This window comes from Erinaceus europaeus, chromosome 4 (genome assembly GCF_950295315.1).
Source record: "Erinaceus europaeus chromosome 4, mEriEur2.1, whole genome shotgun sequence".
NCBI classification, from domain to species: domain Eukaryota; kingdom Metazoa; phylum Chordata; class Mammalia; order Eulipotyphla; family Erinaceidae; genus Erinaceus; species Erinaceus europaeus.
The window spans coordinates 73,921,145-73,928,931 of NC_080165.1; positions in this window are offsets into that span (position 1 = coordinate 73,921,145).

The window sequence follows — 7,787 nt, forward strand, 5'->3', positions numbered from 1 at the left end:
ACATAGGAGTATACACCTCTTTTTGGTTGGGTGTTATGGAGTCCTTGGGGCATAACCCCAGGAGAGGAATTATTGGATCATATGGAAGGTCCATGTCTAGCCTTTTGAGAGTCCTCCAGACTGCTCTCCACAGAGGCTGTACCAATTTACCTTTCCAACAGCAATGTAAAAGGGTTCCTCTGTCCCCACATCCTCTCCAGCATTTGTTGCTGCTATTCTTTTTGATGTATGCCATTCTTACAGGAGTGAGGTGGTATCTTAGTGTTGTCTTAATTTGCATTTCTCTGACAATCGGTGACCTAGAGCAGTTTTTCATGTGTTTGTTGGCCTTTTGGATCTCCTCTGAGGTGAATGTTTTGTTCATATCCTCTGCCCATTTTTCGATGGGATCATTTGCTTTTTTGGTGCTAAGTTTGCTAAGCTCTTTATATATTTTTGTGATTAGTTTCTTGTCTGATGTATGGCATGTGAAGATCTTCTCCCATTCTGTGAGGGGTCTCTTTGTTTGTTTACTAGTTTCTTTGGATGTGCAGAAGCTTTTGAATTTGATGTAGTCCCATTGGTTTGTTTCTGCTTTAGTCTTCCTTGCAATTGGGTTTGATTTATCAAAGATGTCCTTGAGGTGTAGGTGGGAAAATGTTTTACCAATGTTTCCTCTAAGTATTTGTTTGTTTCTGGTCTGACATCTAGGTCTTTGATCCATTTGGAGTTGATTTTTGTTTCTGGTGAGATAAAGTGGTTCAATTTCATTCTTTTGCATGTTACAACCCTGTTTTCCCAGCAACATTTATTGAAGAGAGCCTCTTTTTTCCATTTAATCCTTTGGGCCCCCTTATCAAAGATTAGATGTCCATAGGTGTGGGGATTTATTTCTGGGCTTTCAATTCTGTTCCACTGGTCTGTGTGCCTATTTTTGTTCCAGTACCATGCTTTTTTGATGATGGTGGCTTTGTAATATAGTTTAAGGTCTGGGAGTGTGATGCCTCCATTTCTGTTTCTTTTCCTTAAGATTGTTTTGGTAATTCTAGGTGTTTTCAGGTTCCAGATAAACGATTGTAGTGTTTGTTCTATTCTCTTAGAAGCTTGGTGGAACTTTGATGGGTATTGCATTAAATTTGTATATGGCTCTGGGGAGAATATTCATTTTGATGATATTTACTCTTCCAATCCATGAGCATGGGATATCTTTCCATTTCTTGGTATCAGTTTCTATTTCCTTGAGTAGCGACTCATAGTTTTCAGTATATAATTCTTTCACTACTTTGGTCAACTTTACTCCTAGGTATTTGACTGATTTTGCTGAAACAGTAAATGGGAGTGATTTCTGGATGTCTTCCTCTTCAAATTTAGTGTTTGCATAAAGAAATGCCACTGATTTTTGTACATTGATTTTGTAGCTTGATACCTTGCTATATTGCCTAATAACTTCCAGTAGTTTTCTGCTGGATTCTTTAGGTTTTGCTATGTATACTATCATATCATCTGCAAATAGTGAGAGCTTGATTTCTTCCCTTCCAATCTGTATTCCTTTGATTTCTTTCTCTTGCCTGATAGCTATGGCAAGAACTTCCAATACTATGTTGAAGAGTAACGGTGACAGTGGACAGCCCTGTCTAGTCCCCAATCTGAGGGGAATGCTTTCAGCTTCTGTCCATTGAGTATGATGTTGGATGTAGGTTTGCTATGTATAGACTTCACTATCTTGAGGAATTTCCCATCTATTCCCACTTTTGTAGAGTTCTGAGCATGAATGGGTGTTGGATTTTGTCAAAGGCTTTCTCTGCATCTATTGAAATAATCATGTTGGTTTTGGCATTGCTTTGATTGATGTGGTGAATGACATTGATTGACTTACAGATGTTGAACCAGCCTTGCATCCCTGGGATGAATCCCACTTGGTCATGATGAACAATCTTTTTGATATGTTGCTGTATCCGGTTGGCCAAGATTGTTTAATATTTTGGCATCTATGTTCATCTGCGATATTGGTCTGTAGTTTTCCTTTTTTGTTCTGTCCCTATCAGCTTTTGGTATCAGGGTGATGTTGGCTTCATAGAAGGTGGAAGGGAGTATTCCTGTTTCTTCAATCTTATGGAAAAGCTTAAGAAGTATGGGTACTAAATGTTTCCTGAAAGTTTTGTAGAATTTTTTTATGAAGCCATCTGGTCCAAGACTTTTATTGTTGGGGAGGTTCTTAATAACGGTTTCAATTTCTTTGTCTGTTGTTCTTCAGCTGTTGTGTCTTGAGTACAAGCAACACTGTACTAAATACCTTTATGACAATTGCACTCACCAACCTCAGGAATTACAGTAGCAACTGAAGCAAGTATTGAAGCAGTTTAATCACTACCAGTTAGCCAAACAATGTCTCTAGTCCATGAAAAAATAGTAACCAAATCCCAGTGAAGAAGAAAGAGAAAAGAAAGAAGGGATAGCAAGAATAGACAGTTATGCAAATCTACTAACCACTGTATATTCTAGGGGTAACAAGAGGGGAAAAGGAAGTAGAGCAGAGATACACACATAGAGAGTCCACTCTGAGTCAGATTTCTTCCCCAAAATAATTCACAAATTCAGAAAGGCAAAGAAGAAGGAAGGAAAAAGTGTATGACAAGAAAAAAAAAAAAAAGAAAAAGAAAAAAGAGACAAGTGAGAGAAAAGGGAAAGGATAATAAAAAGAGCTGTAAATAAAGAGCATAGAAAGGAACTTTTTTTTTATGACTTCATTTTTAATTTAATTTAATTTAATTTTTTTAATTAGCTAGGAGGAGAAGGGAGGGAGAGTCTGTAAAAGAGGTAGGAGTAAGGAGATAAGTTCCTCCCACAATAGATAAGATGCCCACTACCCTAGCAATGAAAGATACCCTAAGAGTTAATTCTGATCAACCTAAAGGGGGGGAAGATATATGCCTTTATATAATATTAATAATAAAATAGAGCAGGGTAAAAAAAAAAAAACCCTGTCCCAGATTACCTCAAACCTCGTGATCAGAGGCAGCTGATTGTTAAGAATGAGAAAAAAAATACAACTCAGGACTAGACAAGGATAGCTGAAATAGACAGTTATGCAAATCTACTATCCACTGTATATTCTAGGGGTGGCTAAAGGAGGAAGGGAAGTTGAGCAGAGATACTCGCAGTGAGAATCCACACTGAGTCAGAATTCTTCCCCAAAATAATTCCCAAATGTGTATCAGTGAATTCAAAAAAGCACACTGTTTGCTGATCTGGGGGCTGGGGCCTGTGGCTTTGGAAGCTGTAGGATTAAGGAAGAAAGGGTGACAAAAATAGAAAAAGAAAAAAAAAGAAAGAGAGAGAGAAAAATGAAAAAGATAAGAAAAAGAACAGTCATAAAAGATCGGTGAAAGGAAAGAGTTTTTATTTATTTATTTATTTTAAATTATTTAATTAGCTATGCGGGGTGAGGTGTGGGGGGGGGGGTTGGTTGGCTACTTAGAAAGAAAAAAGGCCAGAGGTTTCAGAAAGGACTAGACTTAGAATGAATGATACTTCCTAGTGGGACAGGAATTTGGTAAAGACAGAAGCTCAGCAGGGGAGCCTGCTAGGAGTTGGTCCCCAGGGACTGGTTATGGGGGGGTGGGGTGGGGGAAGAGGTGTGCTTAATAATTAAAAGGAAAGAATTTTTCCCCCTTTTTTTCTACTCTATTTCTTAACCCAAATTAAGTTATAGTCACCTCCTTGGTGTTACCGCTAGGACCCCTTATTGACTGGCCTACCAAAGGCAGAAAATTCTACCGTTTCCAGGAGATGTGGTCAGAGCTCAAGCCACCAGCAGGTTCTCAGTCCACCATCTTCCAGGAACCCTATTTTTTCTTAATTGATAGTTTAAATTCTCATATGTAACAAAAATATCAAAACCTAATGAAATATCAAAGAATGCCTCCTAAGTAGTATGATGGAATTTGAGTGTTAAAACATTTCTGATGCATACAAGAGAATTCTAAATTAGAGACATCAAAGTTGCTTTAAAAAAATTCCTTCCTTTTTCACATAAGGAATTCAGAAAAATAAACAATAATTTAAATGGAGTTAGTTACCAAAACTGTATCCATTCATAGAATCTGGAAGGGAAAGGAAACAGTACAACAATCACCAGACTTCCATATGTTAGACTCAGATCTCAGGTTTAATCACTATCACCATAAACCAGAGCAGAACAGTGTTTTGATCTCTCTATCATTAAAACAAATGAATATTTTTGTTTGCTTTGTTGTTTGAAAAGAAAAAAGAAGTTCTATAAACAAAATTAGAAGCAAAATTGTAAATCCTATGAACATTAAGGAATGAGAAACTGGAAAATTCAGAGAAATCATTCAATTTCTGAAACAATACTGGCTCCATCTGGTGGCCAAAAAAATCACTTCCTGTTACTAGCATCTGAGCTTTTTCTATTTTTTTATGGTTAAATTCTTTTTTTTAAATTGATTTAACAATGATTGACAAGTGTGTTGTATAAAATGGGTACAATTCCACATAATTCCCACCACCAAAATTCCATATCCCATCTCTTCTATTGGTAGCTTTCCTATTCTTTACCCTTCTAAGAGTATGAGCCTAGGGTCATTATGAAGTGCATTTTTTTTTATTTTATTATTTTTTTTATTTAAGTAAGGAGACATTAACAAAACCATAGAATAAGAGGGGTACAATTCCGCACAATTCCCATAACCCGATCTCCATATCCCATCCCCTCCCCTGATAGCCTTCCCATTGTCTATCTCTCTGGGAGTATGGATCCAGGGTCATTGTGGGTTGCAGAGGGTGGATGGTCTGGCTTCTATAATTGCTTCCCTGCTGAACATGGGCATTGACTGGTCGATCCATACTCCCAGTCTGCCTCTCTCTTTCCCTAGAAGGGGTGGGGCTCTGAGGAAGTGGAGCTCCAGTACACATTGATGGGGTCATCTGTCCAGGGAAGTCTGGTCAGTATCTTGCTGGCATCCAGAACCTGGTGGCTGAAAAGAGTGTTAACATACAAAGCCAAACAAATTGTTGAACAATCATGGACTGGAATAGTGTAGATGAAGTGTTGGGTGGTATTCCTTGCATGCTCTTGTGTACTTCTGCTTTCAGGTAATTATTTTTCCCCTAGTTTATGGGCACGAGTGAGCCTATGCTCTAGCTCAGGGGACCTGGACGATGTCTAGGTTTGGGGACTTTATTGGGGAGTGGAACACCTGGAATGGAATTAGAGAATACTATGAAAGGAAAGGTATCACCTGAGTGATGAAGCTGAAGGGTTGTCATTCCATACCTTGAAGTCTCTGGTTACAGTCTGAAGTGAAGCATGCTGGCGTGGCACTCGTTGTGTTGATTAGGTTGCTATCCGTGGATGCAATATTATTTGATTTGAATTGAGAGCAGCATGCAGAAAAGTGGGCCCCACCCTAAGGTTCCAGGACTGGGGGAAATATAGGCTCTATAGTGGAAATGTGAGGTTCCTGTTGTCTTAGGGTTCAAGAAGACAATGGATAGTTATTGTTATCATCACATTATTTGGTGATAGGGTTAACTTTGGAAAGTCCCTTTGATAGGGTTTGGGGTATAATACCCAGCACCTTTTATACACCTGTGCTACCAGTTGCTTCTGTTCTCCCTGGTCTAAGCTGTTGGGAAAGACAACATATCAAAGACAACCTATGTATTAAAAAGACTCAGTCTGTGTTTTAAGAAGTCCTAGACATATCATCAGTTTTTCGCCTCTCATATTAATTAAATAGTGGTTTTTATGTTTACACTTTAATAGGATTGTACATAAACACCACTCCCACCACCAAAAAACTGTGTCCCATCCCCACCACCAACCCCCAGCCCTCCACCCCCTGCCATGCCAGGAAGCCCAATGGCCACTCTCCCCTTCACCACAGAGTTGTTACATTGGTGCCCTGCTTTCGATTTAATCAGATCCTGCTTTTAGTTCCCCTTTCTGTTCTTCTTTCTCAACTTCTTTTGATGAGTGGGGACATCCCATACTCATCTTTATCTTTCTGACTTAGCTTACTTAACATAATTTCTTCTAGCTCTGTCCAAGATGGGTCAGAGAAGGTGGGCTCATTGTTCTTAATAGCTGCATAGTATTCCATTGTGTATATGTACCACAGCTTTCTCAGTCACTCATCTGCTATTGGGTTCCTTCCAGGTTTTAGCTATTATGACTTGTGCTGCTATGAATATAGATGTACACACATCTTTTTGGTTGGGCATTATGGAATTCTTGGGGTATATCCCCAGGAGAGGAATTAATAGGTCATATGGAAGGTCTATGTCTAGCTTTGTAAGAGTTCTCCAGATGGCTCTCCAGAGAGGCTGGACCGGTTTACATTCCCACCAGCAGTGCAAAATGGCTCCTTGGTCACCACAGCCTCTCCAGCATTTGTTGCTGCTGTCCTTTTTGATGTATGCCATTCTCACAGGAGTGAGGTGGTATTTCAATGTTGTCTTTATTTGCATCTCTGACAATCAGGGACCTGGAACAGTTTTTCATATGTTTGTTAGCCTTTTGGATCTCCTCTGAAGTGAATGTCTTGTTCATATCCTCTGCCCATTTTTGGATGGGGTCATTTGCTTTTTTGGTGCTTGGTTTGCTGAGTTCTCTGTATATTTTGGTGATTAGTCTCTTGTCTGATGTTTGGCATGTGAAGATCTTCTCCCATTCTCTTTGTTTGTGTGATAGTTGCTTTGGATGTGCAGAAGCTTTTCAATTTGATGTAGTCCCATTGGTTTGTTTCTGCTTTAGTCTTCCTTTCAATTGGGTTTGTTTCATCAAAGATGTCCTTGAGGTTTAGGTGTGAAAGTTTTCACCTATGCTTTCCTCTAAGTATTTGATATTTCTGGTCTGACATTCAGGTCTTTGATGCATTTGGAGTTGATTTTTGTTTCTGGTGAGATAAGGTGGTTCAATTTCATTCTTCTGCATGTTACAACCCAGTTTTCCCAGCACCATTTATTGAAGAGAGCCTCCTTCTTCCATTTAATTCTTTGGGCCCCCTTATCAAAGATTAGATGTCCATAGGTGTGGGGGTTTAGATCTGGGCTTTCAATTCTGTTCCACTGGTCTGTGTGCCTATTTTTGTTCCAGTACCAGGCTATTTTGATGATGATGGTATTATAATATAGTTTGAGATCTGGAAGCGTGATGCCTCCATTTCTGTTTCTTTTCCTCAAGATAGTTTAGGCTATTCTATGTGTTTTCAGGTCCAGATAAATTATTGTATTTTTTGTTCTATTTTCTTAAAGAAGCTTGGAGGAACTTTGATGGGTATTGCATTAAATTTGTATATGGCTCTGGGGAGAATATTCATTTTGATGATATTTATTCTTCCAATCCATGAGCATGGGATGTCTTTCCATTTCTTGGTATCAGTTTCTATTTCCTTGAATAGCGACTCATAGTTTTCAGTATATAAGTCTTTCACTTCTTTAGTCAGCTTTACTCCTAGGTATTTTATTGATTTTGTTGCAACAGTGAATGGGAGTGATTTCTGGATGTCCTCTTCTTAAGTTTTAGTGTTTGCATAGAGAAATGCCACTGATTTTTGTACATTGATTTTGTAGCTGACACCTTGCTATATTGCCTAATAACTTCCAGTAGTTTTCTGCTGGATTCTTTAGGTTTTCCTATGTATACTGTCATGTCATCTGCAAATAGTGAGAGTTTGACTTCTTCCCTTCCAATCTGTATTCCTGTGATTTCTTTCTCTGTTGGGACCATGTGTAAGCCTGATAGAGCTTAGGGAGAACCACCCCTGTCTTTGGATGGAGGTCTG